Source organism: Nicotiana tabacum, chromosome 11 (genome assembly GCF_000715075.1).
Source record: "Nicotiana tabacum cultivar K326 chromosome 11, ASM71507v2, whole genome shotgun sequence".
Lineage (NCBI taxonomy): Eukaryota > Viridiplantae > Streptophyta > Magnoliopsida > Solanales > Solanaceae > Nicotiana > Nicotiana tabacum.
The window spans coordinates 87,172,608-87,194,900 of NC_134090.1; positions in this window are offsets into that span (position 1 = coordinate 87,172,608).

Consider the following 22,293-nt stretch of genomic DNA (forward strand, 5'->3'; position numbering starts at 1 on the left):
AAGTGTCCACTCGGAGAAAGGAAAAAACATCTCAAAGTGTAGTTGGCAGTCAAGCATCCACCTGGAGAAGCAGAAAACATCTCAGATTACAATTCAAAGCGGCAACAAGGGGATTCCACCAGGAGAGTACAAGTCAACAAGGCAACAAGAACCACAAGAACAAGACTGAAGTTACAGATAGGATTTTGTAATGTATAGATCATAGCATAGTCTAGCTTCTTTTATTTTATCGTGGTGTAATAAGGGGATGCAGTAAGCACTAGTAGTAGCAGCAACAATAGTGAAATCACAGCTTCATGGTAGTCCCAATTACCAAACATTCCTGAACTACACTGACCTGATTCCTGTTTATCCAAGGATATGTAGGTAACCTCGAAAGCAGGGTGCGGTCAAATCTTTCAAAAAATGCTTCCCACGGAGTATTCAAACGTGCAAAAATCGCTCGTATCCGCTCACTTTATCTTTGTACGAAAACTCTTCATGTTTTCGGGCAAAGAGAGGCAGCTGTGAGCACATGATTTTTGCCCTATATATGAATTACTCTCATAAATTCAAAACAAAATAACTTCTTTTCATTATTTGCAATTTTTGAGGATTTTGTGGCATTTTCTGACAATTGTTTGCATTTGTCCGTACATTTTTAATTTTTTTTAATTAATGAAAAATACAAAAATAACTTGCATTTGCATTTAGGATCTAATTTTGCATTATTGAATTAATTAGTATTTTAGTGGTTTTATAAAAGTGAAAAAAATCAAAATATATATATATAGTTCATTTTTGCACTTTAATTTTAATTTTTTAATTTTTGTAGTTTTCTTTGAATTTGATTTTTAATTATTTGTGTTAATCGTTATTTAGAGTTAATTTGTGTAATAGGATAATTTGATTAATTTAGGATTATTTTTAATTTTAATTTAAAAAGAAAATAAAAGAAAATGAAAAAAGAATGAAAAGAAAACAAATGAAAAGGAAATAAAGGCTGGTTTGGGCTGCAAACCCCGGGCCCAAACCATTTCACCCCGAAAACCAGTCAAAACCCGGCCCAGACCCGTCCCCATCCGGTTTCCCCCCATTTAAACTAAACGACCCCGTTTTGATAAGCGTGAATCCCAGTCGTTGAGTTCCTTTAGATCCAACGGCTGGGAACTAGGGGTCTTGTTGATATATATATGTCCAAATCTGTCGCCCCCTACCCCGTCTCGTCTCTCATCTCCCTTTAGCCCCGCCCTAAACCACCGCCTGCCGCTCGTCGGAAATCGCCTATGGAAGCGGCCGGCATCCAAACACCACCAAATTTACACCCCTGACTCCTCTACACCTTCCCATTCCAAAACCCCAAACCGTTTCCCTCGAATCTCAGCCAAACCCTTCGAATATTAGATCAAAGATCGGACCCGAACCCTAGTTTACCCAATCGACTCCAAAAATACACCACAGAACCACCACGACCCCCTCTTCCCAAATCCCGGGTCAGTTCCCTTCGAATCTTTCTAGAGTTTCTCAAATATTAGATCGAAGATGAGCATAAAAATCCCAAGCCAAGATTTTGTCGCAATTTTGGGACTAATCTGATTTTAGTCGTGTGCTTTTTGTAAGAGCATACAATTAACATCAAAATTGACCGGAAAATTAAAAAATTGAAGATCCAGGTCCCCTCTTTCAGATACCAGATTTTTTTTAGGTATTTTCTTTTCTTTCTTTGGTTTAACCTTTTCTTCATTGTTCTTTTCTACTGCTCTGTTTCTTCTCTTCTTCGTGTCTCTTTTTATTTGTTCCGGGGTAATTTGTTCGTGCATGATTAGTCCGACACTTTTATTTTAATCAGTATAATTAGCCGTTAATTAACTTAGTTTACTAACTTAGTTAATTCTAGTTAACAAACTATTTAGGCTAGATTTTAATTGTTGAAATGTTTGCTTGCTTTGGGTATTTCAGTCTTTAATTGGGCTATTCGTTTGTTTGGGCTCATAAGGATTGAATAGCCGGAAGTGAACTGAATTGGGTTTATTTGGACCCATTAACTTGGTCCAATTAGACCTAGGTTTTGTTTGGCTAGAAGGGTAATTAACAGGGGTGTAGAGGGTAGTTTAGGGATTCTATGGTAGGGAATATTGTTGTAACAGATTGAGAAGCTTATAGGAAGCTGGGTTGGGGCTGTTTTGAAATTTTGATAGCCAAATTAAGGGCATCTGAGCTATAATGAAAATTCAAAAGGGGGCAAAGTGCAAAGAATGATATCTTTCAACAGCCCTAATGCCTTGCCTATAAAGGTATCATTACTTGATATTCAAGTCAGACTTTGAGAGGAAAAAACCCCTGAAAAGCTGAAACGGCTGATTGTTTTAGAAATTTTTCTGAAATTTTGCATTCCCTGTTGAAAACTGCAAGAAATTCTGCTTTTGGTTTTGGATTTCTGATTCCTCTTGTGCTAGTCAAAATTCTCCAAAAATTCCATAGTTGTAATCTGATTTGAGAAATGAATTGAGGATGGCTTGAAGATTAAGTTCTGGTTTACTGCTTCTTACTGTTCTATTGGTTGTTTTCTGGGTTTAGTATTGTTGGTTGTCTTCCTGTTGTTGGGCTCTATTTTGTTGTTGGCTATTGATTCTTCATCTCTTTGTCTTTGCTCTTTCAACATCCACGTACATACTTTTGAGCCTCAATGTTTGTGAAGTGAACTTGGGGAATGAAATGAGAAGCAGACTTTCAAGCATAACAATTAACTTATTTTGTTGACTCAATAATGTTACTTTGATTTGTTCCTTTACTTTAATGTGTTATACTGACGAGTCGAGTTTTAGCTTGAACAAGTGAGCTTTTACTGCTGTGTTCAAATTGGAATTATCATGAAACTGGAAGAACGATTTGTTTGGTTAAGTCATATAGTTTAGATTCTGCATCTTAAACCTGTAATTGCATGGGACGATATCCATTATGTAATCTCATTCACATTATTGTCAATACTGATGTATCTGGATGCTGCAATGCTCATGAAATTGAGGTGGATAAAGGTACCCTTAAGTGTAGCGTATGTAAGCACGTGATTTTTGACCCTCCCCGAGGATTTTCACATTTTCTTTAGCATAAATATGAAATTGGGTCTAATATAGCCATTTTAACTATTTTACTTTATTTCGTTGCAAAAAAGAAAAAAAAAATCACAAAATATATATATAAATTTTAGTTTATGTATTTCTCATAAACTTGAAAAATACAAAAATTGTACTTTATTTTGGTACTTTATATAAATTCGAAAATTACAAAAAAATATAATTCGATTAATGTTTTGTAGTCGTTTTAATTTTGGAAAAATACAAAAAATATTACTTTATATTTTTGTCTTTATTAAAAAACGAAAATTACAAAAAAAAATAGTTTTATTAATATTCTATAGTCATTTTAACTTTGAAAAATACAAAAAATATTGCTTCATATTTTATCTTAATATTTAAAAAAGGAAAATTACAAAAATAGTTTTATTAATATTTTGTAGCTATTTTAAATCTTGAAAAAATATTTAAAAAAATACTAGTCTTATTTTTGGTAGTTATTTTGCTTACATAGGACTAGTTAAGCAACGTGTTCCTATTTCTCGGGTCCGGGCAAAAGAATAATATTCGGGTTCAAACTACCCGGTTTTAGGCCTAATTTCGGACCTAACCCATAATAAACCGTGTCCAGGACACATGGGGAACCCCACCACGCGTGGGGGACATAAACCTTGAACCCCACCACGCGTGGGGCTCATTTTTCTTGGCAAAACATTACAAAACACGGACAAAGGCAAAAGCATGGGAACACTTTGAAAAATTTGGAAGAAAACTATTGTTCATCTTTCTTCTTCATAAAGAAGAAAGAAAGAAAAACCTACGGAAAAAAAAAGAAAAACCTAGCGACCAACAGCTCCCACCTCCATCATCGTCACTGCCTGCGCGACCACTCATACTCCTCCTAGCTCCATCCAACCAGTCCGGCGATCCTCCATTAAACCTGGCGATCACTGTTCATCTTCTTCCTCGAGAAAAGAAGAAGAACGAACGGAAACCTTACCCAAAACCCACCTTGCGACCACCACCAGTCACGACCCAACGACGCCGGAACCACCACGTCCAAACCCACCTTGCGACCACCACCAGTCACGACCCAACGACGCCGGAACCACCACGTCCAAACCCACCAGCAACCACCATCGCCCAGCTCCCTCTCCATCCCGTCACCTTCCCAAGCTCAACCACCACCCTCAACAAAGCCCGCCACCAGCCTCACGTCCAAAAACCCCTCAACCCTACTGTCCAAACCACCAGCTCAGTCCTCGACCACTGCTCCGACGACATTGCTGTTCGTCGCCCCCATGTCCAGCGACGCCTCTATCCAGTAAACACTGCCCGTCAACCCCACAGTCGTCGACCAAACAATCCATCAGCTTCACGCCAAGCAGCCCTGCGGCTGTTTCCCTCATCCTCACGCCCACTAGCTGAACCGGAGTTCATGGAGGTGAGTTGCCCGACCTTGTGTTGAAGTCAGTTCCAGTCCAAAGTCCAAAAGCTGAGTCGAGGTCCGGTTCGAGGTGTTTGTCCGAGGTTTCGTCATTGTTCCTTGTCGAGTAAGGTCAGGTTCGAGTCCCGTAGGAGGCACTGTTTGTCGTTCTAGGATTGTCAAGGTTCGAAGGTTAGTGTTCTTCGTCCTTTGTTTCATTGCGTTCGATTCGCATATTATGGTTTAAGATGAATGTCAACAATGCAATTTCCGTCGCTTTTGTTAAAAATGTTCATCTTATGATTAGTTACTGCATATGCTTAAAGTAAATGTGAGAACATATTGTGAACTTAAGTTTTTTGTACGAGAATGTCTACTTCTATGCATATATTTGTGTTTATTAAGGGAACAATTTGACATCCGATGATTTGTTGCGAACATATGTGCTCGCATATATTATGTATTCTCGTTGTAATGGGTACGTGAACGTCTGAATGAAAAAAAATCATGACTACTAGCGTTTAAACCTTATTTCTCATTTGTTAGTAATGGAAGTTGGGTTTAATAACAATAACAATACGTTAGCAAAGTTAGGAATAATAGGAACCCTATTAAAATTCTTAGAATTCAGAACAGGCCGCTTAGCGAATTTCATGGCCCTTCCCAAAATAACAATAAGCTAGTTGCTTTAAGCGCGTATTTAATAATGTTACCTTCTTAACTCGGGTGCACATTTATGTGACCCAAATCCAAGTCTCAACGGAGTCGAAATGTGTTTCTAATCACGGGTACATTGATTGTGACGTGGTCTGAGACGCATTTCCATAACGTTGTAAATTATTTTAAAAAATAATAATAATAAAATGAGGCGAGCCTCGCCAAATAAAAGGGACAAATTGCGGGGCCCTCACAAAATATACGTATTAAATACTTAGATTCCGGGACGGGCCGTTTAGCAAATTTCACGGCCCTACCCCAAAAATAATAATGCGCTAGTTGCTTTAGGCGCGACTTTAATAATGATATCTCCCTAAATTCGGGTGCACATTTATGTGGCCCAAATCCAAATCTCAACTGAGTCGAAATATGTCAATAACCACGGGTGCATTGATGTAACGTGGTTCGAGATATGTTTTCACGATGTTGCAAGTCCTATAAAAATAACATTGAATGATAAAATCAGATGATCAAGCCGAATATAACAGTTGAGCGACCGTGCTAGAACCACGGAACTCGGGAATGCCTAACACCTTCTCCCGAGTTAACAGAACTCCTTACCTAGATTTCTGGTACGCAGACTGTAATATGGAGTCATTCTTTTCCTCGATTCGGGATTAAAATTGGTGACTTGGGACACCCTAAATCTCCCAAGTGGCGACTCTGAAATAAATAAATGAATCCCCTTTCGATTGTCCTTTAATTGGAAAAAACTCCCTTGCACCCCCTCGGGTGCGGAAAAAGGAGGTGTGACAGCTCTGGTGACTCTGCTGGGGATTTCTTTACCCAGAACCACTGGTTCAGGGTTAAGAATTCGAGCTTAGAATAATTGTTATTATTTGGCTTTATTTATTATCTGATTTTATTATATGTTTGGGCTCAATGTGCTAAGTGATGCTTTTACCGCTTTAATATTATTTGAACTGTATATAAATTGTGCCGAAACCTTTCTCTTCTTACCTCCGGGGATGTGCTTACTGGTTGAGACTCCCTATTCTGTTAGTGTCATACCCTGAATAAAAGAGGCTCGGAAAGTTTCTAAGCCGGCTGGCCTTTTGGTTCCCGGAAAGGAGCTCCTTCCTCAGCTCGAGTTGTCCGCTCGGGTACACTGTCTAGAACACCGACCCAGGTTTTGAACATAGAATAATGTGACTTCATGCCGGATCCCTAGTAGGAACGTTTGTTTGCATCATGTGCATTTGACTTAGGGGACTCAACACAGGGTTGGGTCCGTCTAGGACAAGCAACCTGAAAATAATAGACCATCCTGAGGCATCCTATTTGTTTTCCGTGCATTTATTTTGTCTCGCTGACCGGTGTTTGAATATTTTGAATATTGTGAAATTGAAAAAAAAAGAAATAGCGGTTAGGGAATTGATTGTTTATTTTTGAAAAAAACCTAATACACAAATACTGTCAAAACTCTGCCGAAATTTTGAGAAAATGAAAAAGTGTCTTATTAGTTTGTTTTATTAAAAGCAAGGTAAAAATAAAAAAAAAAAAGAGTAGTGGCTTTGCCTTGTTTTTCAAAAAAAAAAACAAATTAGAAAAAAATAGTTTGTCTTGCCATAAAAATGAAAATAAAAAAAGAGTCTTGTTTTGAAATGGGTTTTTATTTATTTATTTGTTTATGAAAATGCCAAAATAAAAATAAAAAATAATAAAGTAGTTTGTTTTTTTAAAAAAAATTAGTTTGTTATTATTTTTAAAAAATTAGTTTGTTATTAGTTGCAAATATATATATATATAAATCCAAAGGTTTTTCATTATTTCCTAAAATGTATATATATCTTTATTTGTTGCGAAAATGTTTGTCTTGCAAAGTCTAGAAAAGTTCTTTTAGACTCCCAGTTTTCGAAACAAAAATCCAAAAATATTTTCCGTTATTGACTTCTTTAGAATGTTTTTTTTTAATTATTAAAAAAAAACGTATATATATATAATAAAAAGAATCCGAAAATATTTTCCCTCTTCTTTAAATATTGAAAAGAAAATTCAAAATTCAAAAATATTTTTTTTAGAAGCATTTCTTTTATTAAAAGTAGAATTCCAAAAATATTTTCTTTTTAGAATAAGAGAAAAAAAAACAAATGAAAATTCAAAAATATATCTTAGAAGTCTTTCTTTTAAAAAGAAAATCAATACTTCCTTTCTTCTTTTAAAGTAGTTCTTTCACAAAGATGATAATAATTAAAAAAAAATGTTAGTTCATTTACTTATTCATGATCAGCCCGAACTATGCGGGTTTGATTCTCACCGGATGTGAGATACGTAGGCAACCCTCATCGGGTCCAACCCCACCTTTTGCTAAAAAAAGCCAAAAATAAATAAATAACAAAAAGTATATGTCAAATTTTAATTTTGGTGATGTTGTTTTGTCATAAATAGCCGAATGTTCCCGAATGGGACGCCGGAAGACTGACTTTGCATAAACAGCCACCTTTGGGTCATTTTTAAGACTTGGTCCAGTCGACCCACATAGCCTTAAAAATCTTCGTCCCCGAGGCATTGAAAGGTCGTGTTTGCAATGTTGAATTTTCTATTTTTGAAAAATGATAAAAGAGTCATAAACAAGTCCGGGTGATGCCGCTTATGTCAAAAATGGCCAAATGTTCCCGAAAGGAACTCCGGAAGGGTGCCTTGGTACAGACGGCCACCTCGTTTTTTTCCTCACACAACCTTAAAAATCTTCGTTCATGAAGTGCTGAGAGGTCGTGTTCAGAAATCCTTTTGAGAAAAATCGCATATATTTTTGGTTTTTATCAGAATAAGTGTTGTTTGTTAAAATCTCATTAATAAATGTGCAGAATGAGCACGACTCCAAATGAACCCTTTTCAATCATGAATAAAATCCCCCTCCAATTGCGGCTCTGGTGGAATGATTTAGGCAAAGAAGGGCATGACGAAATCAAGAAGTATCTGAAAGGCCTCACGAGTTTGTTGGATATCAGGCCACGAGGAGATATCATAAGGGCACTAGTCCCCCACTGGGATCCTGCGCACAATGTCTTCCATTTCTCGGATTTTGAACTTACCCCAACTTTAGAAGAAATAGCAGGGTATATCGGCAGCGCTGAGACTCCTTTGAGGCACAAATATCTGATTGCTCCAAGAGCTGTAGCAATACACCGGTTTCTGGACTCCTTAAAAATAGTCAGAACAATTCATAACCCTGACTTGGCAAAAGGTTTTTGCAGCATGAGTTTCATATATCAAAGATATGGTCACATAGGAGGATTCGACAAGCCAGAAAACCAGTTGTGCAGCAAAAGTAATCGTCAAAAGTGGGAAGAACATAGACGGATTGCTTTCATGATAACTTTCTTAGGACTACTAGTATTCCCAAGAAAAGACGGGAATATTGACATAAAGATAGCAGGGGTCGTCAGTACGTTGCTCACACAGAGAGATAGTACGTTGGCGCCCATGATAGTATCTGATATGTTCCGGGCTCTCACGTCTTGCAAAGCCGGAGGAAGCTTTTTCGAGGGTTGCAATTTGTTGTTGCAAATGTGGATGACCGAACACCTATGTCACCGAGCCCAGTTTCTGAGCCATGGATCCGCTGAAAAGACCTGCATAGAGGAGTTCTATACCAGAGTTAATGAGACCTACCTACCGGAAGGAGTCACAGCATGGACCTCATATTTCCATACCCTCAACGCCAGTCAAATACAGTGGGCGCTAGGATGGTTACCGATCGACGAAGTCATATACATGCCAGCAGCCAGGCCCCATTTTCTCTTAATGGGACTTAAGAGCATTCAACCATACGCGCCGCATCGGGTTTTAAGGCAACTTGGGAGGTATCAGATAGTGCCGAAAGACGAGGATCTAAGCACCCAGGTGATTGAGATCAGTCCCGACGGCCAGTTTCCTGAAGCAAGGGTTTGTCAAATTTGGAGCCAATGTCAATACTTAGAAGCAAATACTTGTGTAATGAATCGGGTAAAAGGGGAAGTTTCGCCCGGGTATCAGGCCTGGTACAAAGGGGAGACATCATCTGGAAGGCCGACCAAAAGAACTCACCTGCAAGAATTTGCCAAATCTTCACAAGAGCAGTGGGGCTGGTTGGCCAAAGAGCGGGAATATCTTGCCGAAACAGGCAAACTGAAGCAACAAGTTCAGGATATGAGGTTTGAATGCCAATTACAGTCTGCTGCCCACAAGGGAGAAAAGAACAGATTAATCAGAGAAGGCGAGATCCTCAAAGCTCAGATCCGGAGGATGAAAAAGGAGGCTGATAACCAGCTGAGAAGCCGGGCGGATAAAAGATTGATAGCGGGGTTAAAGGATCAGGTTGCGGAATGCCAGGAAGATTTGGAAAGAGCCAAGGCTAGCACAGCAAGATTGCGGACCAAGTGGGCAAAGGGTACAATGGCCCGGAGGCAGCGCCTGCAACAAGTCATAAGGGATTATGAACTGAGCATCGGGACATTAAGGGAAACGAATTCCTCTCTTCAAGAGAGGATCTTCAAGCAAACACGAGATGCCCAAGCTGACAGAAGACGATGTTACGATGCAATGGCCAGAATGGAAAGACAAATGGAGATGTTCCAGGATCAGCTTGCCAACAGTGCGCAAACACTGGGATTGAAGAACCGACAGATAAGGCATTTGTTCGCAGAAAGGGACAACATTCGAGGAAGGATCGACGATATTGGGCATTACATCTACATGAGATGCCTGGCATGCGAGCAAATGCCTCGGAAGACCCTCCTTGTTTCCATCATGGGTTGCGTCCACCGAATCATGAATGAGTTGAAAAGCCTGCAGAGGGACCTCACACCAAGGGCCGCGGAAAGGCCGAATGATGCCTCGCGGGCCCCTAAGTTGGAAAATTAATCTTTGGTTGAGTCTTGTTTATTTGGATTTGTTGCTTTTCCATATGTTGTTTTCTTTTCTTTTAGTCAAAACGGGTCAAGAACTGTGGAGTCTGTACTATTGCTATTCCTTGCTTGAAGTAATTTGTAATAGCAAAATTTTGAGAATGAATTTAACGATTTCACAAGAATTTTGTGTTTCTTTACTTTAAGGCAGAACTACGCCTGGTCTGATTCGCGCGGGGACGTGATACGTAGGCAATCCCCATAAGATTCGACCGCTTTTAATGAAGAAGGAAAAGAAAATATAAAAATAAAAAAGGGGGAAAATAAAAAAAAAAAAAAAACAAGAAAAGGGGATAAATGAGCAAACCGGGATGACGCATGTTGTTTAAAGCAAAGCATGTAGAAACGGTTAACTGCCTAGGAGCATTGCATCCTCTATGTGTTAAGATTAAATCCGTTAAACTCTAACGCTAACGAAGTTTGTTGTTGTCTGTTGAGACAGTTAGTTGTTAAAGAATTCTGGCAACCCACCCTTACCAAACCAGATCCAAAGGACCGGTAGCAATAAGCATGACTACTTCAGAGAATAGTAATGAGGAAGAGAGGCCGATGAGCCAGTTGATAAAAGAAGCGATGGAAAAGATTGAAAGGATGGGACTAGAGATGAATGCAATGCAGCTAGCCATAGCCAAAACACAAAAGAGCCCTGAAACACTGGGGCACATGCCGGAATACCCTCATTCTGGCCCTTCCACAAGCCGCCCAAATCCCCTTTATCATCAAGAAAGAAGCCCTCATGATTCCCAAGCTCCACCACCCCATCAACCTCTCCCAACACCCAATATTCCCATTTTTGTGGGACCAACATCAGCCCCTTTGCAAAGAACGACCAGTGAGCCATTGTTTCAGGCTCACGATACACAATACTACCCCCCCCCCCGAGCCTATGTTTCATGCCCCCGAACCACAAGCTTACAATCCACATTTGGAAGTGCTGGCAGAGATTGAGAAGCCGGCTAAGACCCCTGAACAGGATGAAGTATTGAGAAAGTTCAAAAGCCTGGAGCAGTCCTTCAGGAACTTGCACGGGCTGGGCAATCAAGTCAGCGTAGCATACAAAGATCTGTGCCCTTTCCCAGACGTCCAACTCCCGGCTGGGTTCAAGATGCCTAAGTTTGATTTATATGAAGGGCACGGTGATCCCATGGCACATTTGCGGGGATTCTGTAGCAAAATGAGGGGGGCAGGCGGCAAGGATGAGCTGCTGATAGCTTATTTCGGCCAAAGTCTGAGCGGATCTGCACTAGAATGGTATACCAGGCAGGATTCCAGCAGGTGGTACACGTGGGATGATCTGGTGCAGGCTTTTGCAGGTCATTTCCAGTACAATCTCGAGATAGTCCCTGACCGTCTCACATTATTGAGAATTGGGAAGAAACCCGGGGAAAGTTTTCGCGAGTTCGGGTTCCGCTGGAGAGAGCAAGCAGCTAGAGTCGATCCTCCCATGAGAGAGGGAGAGATGGTGGACTATTTCTTGCAGACACTGGATCCAACCTATTTTGGTCACTTGGTGACAACAGTTGGAAAATCTTTCAACGAGGTGGTCAAGATAGGGGTCATGATAGAAGAGGGTCTGAGGTCTGACAAAATCTTGAACTATTCGGCACTCAAAGCCACAACCCAGGCTATTCAAAGCGGCACGGGAGGTGCGCTGAGAAGAAAGAAAGAAGAGGTTGCCACGATCGAGGCAGGCAGTTGGTCCAGGGCTGGCAGGCCGCACTACAACCAACCCAGACCTCACAGGTCAAACTACCCATACAACCCACCACAAAATTTCTATCCGCCTAGAGAACCACATTGTTCCGTACACCAGGCCCAAGCATACACTCAGCCTCCGGTTCGCCCACAATGGCGCGCGCCGGTTCCCCAGAACATATATGCACCACCACAAAACACCTATCCTCCACCGAGGGCATATAGAAACCCTTCAGGGGCAGGCTTCCGGGGAAATCCAGATGCTAGGAATGACAGGTTACGGAAGCAGAGAACTTTCACGGAGTTGGGAGAAACCTACACCGCTTTGTTCCACAAGCTGAGGCAATTGGGTTTGGTTAGTCCTGTCCAAACTCGAGAACCAAATCCCCCACCTCAGAATTTGGATCGATCAATCAGTTGTGAATACTGCTCAGGGATGCTCGGGCATGACACCGAGAAGTGTTGGAAGTTAAGGCATGCCATACAGGATCTTATCGACACCAATAAGATCGAGGTCCAGACACCAGAAGCTCCTAACATCAACCAAAACCCACTGCCAGCGCACCACGAAACTCACATGATTGAGTTGGTGTGTGAGGGAGGAGAGTTGAGAAAACCCTCACAGACAGTGATGATGATCCAAGACGCCCCGAAAGAAGTCTCAACCAATGGAGGAACGAGTGTGCAGTCGCAGGGAGAAGGCGTCAAGCCGGTGGTAATATTGGGGAAGAGCCCGTCCGCCATAACAAGCAAACACGAGCCAAGCAAGTTGGTAATACCAGGGATCCCGCCCACACCGGCAGTCGTGTTGAAAGGGGTATGTAGAGAACGGGTGACCATAAAGCCTGTGGTCCAGCTGCCGATGATTGACAGCAGGGCTGTGCCTTGGAAATATGAAAAGGCGGTGGTGATGTACAAAGGAAAACAGGTGGAAGAAGTTAGTTGTGAAGCGCAAGGGCTGACTCGATCAGGTCGATGTTTTGCTCCGGTGGAGCTAAGAAGAACCAACCCAGTTGCAACCAAGAAACCTGTGTCCGAAGAAGAGGCTGAAGAGTTCCTGAGGAAGATGAAAGTACAGGACTATTCTGTGGTCGAACAGCTGAGAAAAACACCGGCCCAGATCTCACTGTTGTCGTTACTGATCCATTCTGAGGAGCATCGTCGGGCCCTGTTGAAGATATTGAACGAAGCTCATGTACCCAGTGAGATTTCTGTAAACCACCTGGAAACCATTGCCAGCAAGATTTTCGAGGTGAACAGGGTAACATTCTCAGATGATGACCTGCCGGTGGAAGGTACGGAGCATAACAAAGCTCTATACCTAGCTGTCAAATGTGAAGACTCGGTGGTAACTCGAGTATTGGTGGATAACGGCTCAAGCGCCAATATTTGTCCATTATCCACTCTGGACCAGTTAAAGATCGACCGCGGAAGAATCCGCAAGAATAGCATCTGTGTCCGAGGGTTTGACGGAAACAGAATAGCCACTGTAGGGGATGTTGTACTCGAACTGACCATGGGTCCAATCCTGTTTACCATGGAATTCCAGGTGTAAGATGCCACAGTTTCTTATAACCTGCTGTTAGGACGACCATGGATTCATGCCGCCAAAGCGGTGCCCTCCACCCTACATCAGATGGTGAAGTTCGAGTGGGAAAGACAAGAGGTCGTGTTACACGGCGAGGATACAACGTGCACCATGGGCGGAACCATTGTACCTTTCATAGAGACCGCTGATGACAAAGGTCCTTGGGTCTACCAGATTTTCGATACAGGGTCGGCCAACAAAATTTCTGAAGGAGAAATCATCCCGCACCCTAGAGTAGTTGCCGCAACGGTCATGATGGTCTCAGAAATGCTGGGTAATGGATTTGTGCCAGGAAAAGGCCTGGGAGTCGAGCTTCAAGGGATTTTCCAACCTGTCTCCCTTCCTAAAAATCTGGAAACTTTTGGATTGGGGTTCAAACCAACCGCAGCAGATAGGAAGCAAGCGCGAAAAATGAAGAAGAGGGTTTGGTTTCTGCCTAAACCAGTGCCACGTCTCTCAAGGTCTTTTGTCAAAGCAAGTGCCAAGGTGTCACCGGTCCCAAAGATTCTAGGACCTTTGATCGGTATAAATGAAGACCTGAATCAGAGTTTTGAGAGGCTATTCGCGGATGTCAGTGTGGTGGAGGCTGGAGAAGGGTCCAGCAGAGCAGAGATACAGTTTGTGGGGCCTGAGGCCAAGACCAACAATTGGACGGTTACTCCTCTTCCTGTCCGAGGGGAGTCTTGGTAGTAGGCTTTGATTTATGTTTTGTGTGTTTTGTTTTGTCCGGATTATTCAAGGGTGTAATCCAAATTTTATTTTCGTTTTGTAAAAGTGTGAACCCTTTTATCCCGCAAGTTTAATAAAGTTCTTTTCTTTTGTCCCATTTTAATTTTGTTTTGTTCTTTTTCTTTCTGAACAGTCCTCTTTTTACTGGTTCTAATGACATGGCATGCACAGCGGATCTTCGACCTAGTCTAATAAATCAATCTGAAACCGACTCAATGATGCAAGAGGTCGTTTGTGACGATGAATCTGAATGTGACGAAGGGGAAGCCTTCGAAGAGATAAACCGAGAACTGTGCCAATTTGAAGAGAAACCCAAGCCTAACCTGAATGACACTGAGGCTGTGAATCTAGGAGACGCTGATAACGTCCAAGAGACCAAAATTAGCATCCACATTGAGCCGAATGTCAGAGAAGAATTGATCAAAACCCTCATGGAATTCAAAGATGTTTTTGCATGGTCATATGACGATATGCCTGGATTAAGCACCAATTTAGTGGTTCACAAATTTCCCACTGACCCGGCATACCCTCCGGTCAAGCAAAAACTAAGGAAATTTAAAACAGAAATGAGTGTAAAGATCAAAGAAGAAGTGATTAAGCAGTTGCAAGCGAAGGTCATTCGGGTCACTCGATATCCCGAGTGGTTGGCCAATGTGGTACCAGTCCCAAAGAAGGATGGAAAAATCAGGGTGTGCGTCGACTACCGCAACCTCAACAAAGCAAGTCCCAAGGACAATTTTCCGCTACCCAATATTCATATCCTGATCGATAATTGCGATGGGCGCGAGATCGGATCCTTTGTGGATTGCTATGCGGGTTATCATCAAATCCTAATGGACGAAGAAGATGCGGAAAAAACAGCGTTTATTACGCCATAGGGAACTTACTGCTATCGGGTAATGCCGTTCGGACTGAAGAACGCCGGGGCAACATACATGCGAGCAATGACTGCTGTATTTCATGACATGATACACAAAGAAATCGAGGTGTACGTCGATGATGTGATCGTCAAATCTTGGCGTCAGGAAGACCATGTAGCAGACCTAAGGAGATTTTTCCAAAGACTCCGAAGGTATGATATCAAGCTCAACCCGGCCAAATGCGCATTCGGGGTTCCATCAGGAAAGTTGCTAGGATTCATCGTCAGTCGACGGGGGATTGAGTTAGACCCATACAAAATTGAATCCATCCGAGATTTGCCACCGCCAAGGAACAAAACAGAGGTAATGAGTTTGCTGGGTAGACTCAATTACATCAGCAGGTTCATCACTCAACTCACAGCAACTTGTGAGCCCATATTTCGGCTGCTGAGAAAGGATGCTGCAGTAGGTTGGACGGCAGAGTGTCAGGAGGCTTTCGACCAAATCAAAGGGTATCTGTCTAATCCACCCGTATTGGTCCCGCCTAAGCCCGGGAAGCCCCTAATTCTTTACCTGACGGTCGTGGAAAATTCATTTGGTTGTGTGTTGGGGCAACATGATGACACAGGAAGGAAGGAGCAAGCCATCTACTATCTTAGCAAGAAATTCACAGTACATGAGGTCAAGTACACTCAACTCGAGAAAACATGTTGCGCCCTAACTTGGGTAGCTCAGAAGTTGAAACACTACCTGTCTTCGTATACTACTTATCTCATATCCCGCTTGGACCCATTGAAGTATATCTTTCAGAAACCTATGCCCACGGGAAGGTTGGCAAAATGGCAAATTCTGCTCACAGAGTTTGATATCATCTATGTGACGAGGACGGCCATGAAAGCCCAGGCGCTGGCAGACCATTTGGCAGAGAATCCCGTTGATGAAAAATACGAGCCCTTAAGAACGTATTTTCCTGACGAAGAGGTGATGCATACGAATGAGTTGGAATTACCTGAGGAACCGGGTTGGAAGCTTTTATTCGATGGAGATGCAAATGCAAAAGGGGTTGGAATAGGAGCAGTACTCATTTCTGAAACAGGACGGCATTATCCTGTTACGGCTCAACTACGCTTCTATTGCACCAACAATATGCCCGAGTATGAGGCTTGCATTCTGGGTCTGCGCTTGGCTGCTGACATGGATGTCCAAGACGTCTTGGTCTTGGGAGACTCGGACCTCTTGGTACATCAAATTCAGGGTGAATGGGAAACACGAGATCTAAAGCTCATACCATACCGACAATGTTTGCATGATCTGAGCAAGCAATTTCGATCGGTGAAGTTCAAACACATCCCGAGAGTTCACAATGAGGTTGCGGATGCCTTGGCCACCTTAGCCTCAATGCTGCACCACCCTGACACAAATGTATGTTGTTCCTCTACACATCCAGGTCCGTGATCAGCACGCCTACTGCAATGCCATAGAAGAAGAAGCAGATGGCGAACCCTGGTTTCCTGATATCAAGGAATACCTCAGAATGGGGATATATCCAGAACATGCCTCTAGAGACCAAAAAAGAGCCCTTCGGCGTTTGTCGAATGGTTTCTTCCTCATTGGAGGAGCATTGTACAAAAGGACCCCGGATTTGGGATTGTTGAGATGCATAGATGCCAGTCAAGAAACGACGGTTATGGCAGAGGTACATGCTGGAGTTTGTGGGCCACACATGAGCGGATATGTATTGGCAAGAAAGATCCTTCGAACAGGGTGTTATTGGCTCACCATGGAACACGACTGTATCACTTTTGTGAGGAAATGCCATCAGTGCCAGATACATGGAGATTTGATTCATTCTCCGCCAACAGAGTTACATACGATGTCAGCACCCTGGCCGTTTGTGGCATGGGGCATGGATGTCATTGAGCCCATCGAGCCGGCAGCATCCAACGGTCATAGGTTCATTCTAGTGACCATTGATTACTTCACCAAATGGGTTGAGGCTAAAACCTTCAAATCAGTAACCAAGAAGGCAGTGGTGGACTTTGTTCACTCCCATATCATCTGCAGATTTGGGATCCCAAAAGTAATCATCACGGATAACGGTGCGAATCTTAATAGCAGATTGATGAGAGAGGTATGCCAACAATTCAAGATTACACACCGCAATTCCACCCCATATCGTCCCAAGGCGAATGGAGCAGTCGAAGCAGCCAATAAGAATATCAAGAAGATACTGCGAAAAATTGTGGAAGGGTCCAGACAATGGCACGAGAGATTACCCTTTGCTTTGTTGGGTTACCGCACTACCGTCCGAACTTCCATAGGCACAACTCCTTATTTGTTGGTGTATGGAACTGAGGCCGTAATACCAGCGGAGGTCGAAATTTCGTCCCTCCGAATTGTCGCTGAAGCCGGGATTAATGATGATGAATGGGTCAAAGCTCGATTGGAACAGTTGAGCCTGATAGATGAGAAAAGATTGGCAGCAGTGTGCCATGGTCAGCTGTACCAGAAGAGAATGGCAAGAACATATAATAAGAAGGTGCGCCCCAGGAAGTTTGAAGTAGGGCATCAGGTATTGAAGAAGATCCTCCCACATCAGGTCGAGGCAAAAGGCAAATTCGCCCCAAATTGGAAAGGGCCTTATATCGTGACCAGAGTATTGTCCAACGGTGCTTTGTGTTTGACAGATGTCGAGGGGAGATGTGTCGACATGGCTATCAATTCAGATGCAGTCAAGAGATATTATGCATAATTTCTTTAATTATGGCAATTGTTGGTTTATTTGTTTGTATTTGGCATTTATTGGATAATGAGATGACGGAGGCAATTCTTTCTTCTATCCAAATACTTTTAACCCTTGCTTCCCCCTTTGAGCCTTAAGTAATTCTTTCATACCCCTCCTTTGGAATCACTAATGGAAAAGACATGAAAAAAAAAGAAAAAAAGAAAGAAAAAGAAAATGAAAAGAAGGAAAAAAAAAAAGGAAGAAGATAAAATCACAAGAAATACAAAACCGTGGGAACTACGTTTGACCTGATTCCTCAAAGAGGATACGTAGGCGCCTCACGGCTCGGTCATAGTATGCATCATAGCGAATATAGGATGCATAATGTACATGGTGTGCATAATAGGCACAGTGTGCGTAACGCACATAGCGCAACATAAGTGTAAAAAATAAATTCCCCAAGCAAGAAAACTGGGGCAGAGGTTATGTTTTAAGTTCCAACAAAGGTTTGATTCCAAAAGTTGTAGCACATCACCCATCAAATTATTTTCATTTTTATAGCCTTTCTTTAACTCCACACCAAAACCAACATCAACGTCCAAAAGACCTCCCGATCAATGTTCAAGAGATGTTGAGTCAGGCAAATGAGGCCGAGAATAATACACCGATCCCCAGCAAAGAAGAGGATCGTAAGACTGGGAATGAATTGATGGTCAAAGGAATCCCCAGAAGAGAGGATCGTATATACAACGCCCCGATTCCTCGAAAGAAATAAAATGAGAGAGTCTTATCGGTGAAAACCTTCACAGGCACCGAGAGGCGATGTAAGATGAGGGATATGAAATGAGAGACTCTTATTGGTGAAAACCTTCACAAGCACCATAAGGCGCCGGGAGATGAGAGAAAAGAGAGAGTCTCATTAGTGAAAACCCCTCGAAGGGCACTATGAGGCGACAAGACAGATCCACAAAAGCTACCACATTCGAAACGAAATGGACACTCCTTTATCATCCCCAGCAAATCAGACCATCGGGAAAACCCATTGGTACAAATAGACTGGGTCGGGAATCTGTGATGCACGTCATGATCACGGGGACCAGTCAGGTCCTCCAGATAAGTTCTTTTGAGTTTTTTCTCCCACCAAATATTGGTTCAGAAAGACTTTCTCCTTTTTCTATCTTTTATTTCTTTTCCTAAAAATTGTCTTGAAAGGATTTTTCAAAGCTTACTACCAGAAACCGGAGGGGAATTCACCCAATGCAGGATAGTACAAACAGTCTTAAAAGCCGATCCCAGGCAATGCAGTGATCGTGCCCGGCAATTTTGGAGGAAGTAAGCTCATAAAGGGAGTGGTTTCGGGAGTTAAAAACAGACTCCCACAGCATGAGCTTAAAGAGAAAGCAGAAAAGGGGATTAATTGAAAGCCAATCCTCCAGCAGGCTAGAGACCCCCAGCAGGCAACTCTGCCCATTAATCAATTATGGGGACATGGAGCAAGAAAAGGGGAAGAGAGAAAAATCGTTCGACGGAGAGGCACCCTCTACCACCACGATTAAAACTGACTAAATCCTTTTGTTTGCTGCAAGAGAACAAAGGATTGATAATGGCAGCAAGACGCAACGCCAGGGAAACCACCAAAAACCGGGGCAGAAAATTTTCTGTCGATTGTCAAAAATTTTCTCGGAAGAACGGGGAAGCAATTTCAATACATTTAAGTTCTAGGTCGCCCACCAGTATAATGCGGGAATACATTTAAGTTCTAGGTCGCCCACCAGTAAAATGCGGGAATACATTTAAGTTCTAGGTCGCCCACCAGTATAATGCGGGAATACATTTAAGTTCTAGGTCGCCCACCAGTAAAATGCGGGAATACATTTAAGTTCTAGGTCGCCCACCAGTAAAATGCGGGAATACTTTTAAGTTCTAGGTCGCCCACCAGTATAATGCGGGAATACATTTAAGTTCTAGGTCGCCCACCAGTAAAATGCGGGAATACATTTAAGTTCTAGGTCGCCCACCAGTATAATGCGGGAATACTTTTAAGTTCTAGGTCGCCCACCAGTATAATGCGGGAATACTTTTAAGTTCTAGGTCGCCCACCAGTATAATGCGGGAATACATTTAAGTTCTAGGTCGCCCACCAGTATAATGCGGGAATACATTTAAGTTCTAGGTCGCCCACCAGTAAAATGCGGGAATACTTTTAAGTTCTAGGTCGCCCACCAGTATAATGCGGGAATACATTTAAGTTCTAGGTCGCCCACCAGTAAAATGCGGGAATACATTTAAGTTCTAGGTCGCCCACCAGTATAATGCGGGAATACATTTAAGTTCTAGGTCGCCCACCAGTATAATGCGGGAATACATTTAAGTTCTAGGTCGCCCACCAGTATAATGCGGGAATACTTTTAAGTTCTAGGTCGCCCACCAGTAAAATGCGGGAATATTTTTAAGTTCTAGGTCGCCCACCAGTATAATGCGGGAATACATTTAAGTTCTAGGTCGCCCACCAGTATAATGCGGGAATACATTTAAGTTCTAGGTCGCCCACCAGTAAAATGCGGGAATACATTTAAGTTCTAGGTCGCCCACCAGTATAATGCGGGAATACTTTTAAGTTCTAGGTCGCCCACCAGTAAAATGCGGGAATACTTTTAAGTTCTAGGTCGCCCACCAGTATAATGCGGGAATACATTTAAGTTCTAGGTCGCCCACCAGTATAATGCGGGAATACTTTTAAGTTCTAGGTTGCCCACCAGTATAATGCGGGAATACTTTTAAGTTCTAGGTCGCCCACCAGTATAATGCGGGAATACATTTCAGTTCTAGGTCGCCCACCAGTATAATGAGGGAATACATTTTGTCTGTTCATTCCATATTCTAGGTCGCCCACAAGTATAAATACAGGCATGTCATTACCAATAGGAGACGCACTTCCTCGGTTTAGTTTCACCATAGGAGACGCACTTCCTAAGTTTAATCTTACCAATAGGAGACCCGCCTGTAGAACGGAGTTTGTTGTAGGACAAAGAAAAATAGAAATCAGGCGTCCACCTGGAGAACAAGGACAAAGAAAAGAAGAAATCAGGAGTCCACCTGGAGAACAAGGACAAAGAAAAATAGAAATCAGGCGTCCACCTGGAGAACAAGGAGAAAGGAAGGAAGAAATCAGGCATCCACCTGGAGAACAAGGACAAAGAAAAATAGAAATCAGGCGTCCACCTGGAGAACAAGGATAAAGAAAACAAGAAATCAGGCGTCCACCTGGAGAACAAGGACAAAGAAAAATAGAAATCAGGCGTCCACCTGGAGAACAAGGACAAAGAAAAGAAGTAATCAGGCGTCCACCTGGAGAACAAGGACAAAGAAAAGAAGTAATCAGGCGTCCACCTGGAGAATAAGGACAAAGGAAGGAAGAAATCAGGCGTCCACCTGGAGAACAAGGATAAAGAAAAGAAGAAATCAGGCGTCCACCTGGAGAACAAGGACAAAGAAAAATAGAAATCAGGCGTCCACCTGGAGAACAAGGACAAAGAAAAGAAGTAATCAGGCGTCCACCTGGAGAACAAGGATAAAAGAAATAGAAATCAGGCACCCACCTGGAGAATAAGGGAATACAATTGAAGTATTGAAGTCAAAAGCCCGCTCATATGAGAAAGGAGCACACTTAGAATCAATGAAGCAGAGGAATACAACAGGAATCCCCAGCAGGAAACAATAAAAATCCCCAGCGTTCACAAAGGCTGGTCAAAAAAGACAACAAGAAAAAAAGAGGGGAAAAGAACCCGAGGTACGGAAGCGGAGAACAGATGTGGTCCGCTCAAGAACTAGCACCTACAACTAGCAGTATCAAGGTTCAAATCTGAAGTCTGTATGAAGCACCATTCAAGACTCAAGACCAAGTTTCAGAAGACTTACAGATAGGAATCCCTGTAACTAGTAGCTGATAGGCTTAGTTAGTCTTTTTCAGTCTTCATTTTTTGTTGTAACGACAGGACCGCGGACCGGAACCTCAACGGAACGGCACCTCGATCGGCTCCTCACCTCGGTACACTTTACCATCTCTCTCATTCCCGAACTACACGTGGCCTGATTCCTGTATAACCAAGGATATGTAGGCAGCTCAGATACCAGGGCTCGGTCACATTCCCTCCCTTTCCGTAGTGTAGTCCCCTCCAAATAATGGTCGGGTCAAAAACACGTCTAGTCGTTCTTTGTCGGAAAACTCTTCGTGTTTCCAGTCAAAGAGGGGCAGCTGTAAGCACGTGATTTTTGACCCTCCCCGAGGATTTTCACGTTTTCTTTAGCATAAATATGAAATTGGGTCTAATATAGCCATTTTAACTATTTTACTTTATTTCATTGCAAAAAAGAAAAAAAACACAAAATATATATATAAATTTTAGTTTATGTATTTCTCATAAACTTGAAAAATACAAAAATTGTACTTTATTTTGGTACTTTATATAAATTCAAAAATTACAAAAAAATATAATTCGATTAATGTTTTGTAGTCGTTTTAATTTTGGAAAAATACAAAAAATATTACTTTATATTTTTGTCTTTATTAAAAAACGAAAATTACAAAAAAAATAGTTTTATTAATATTCT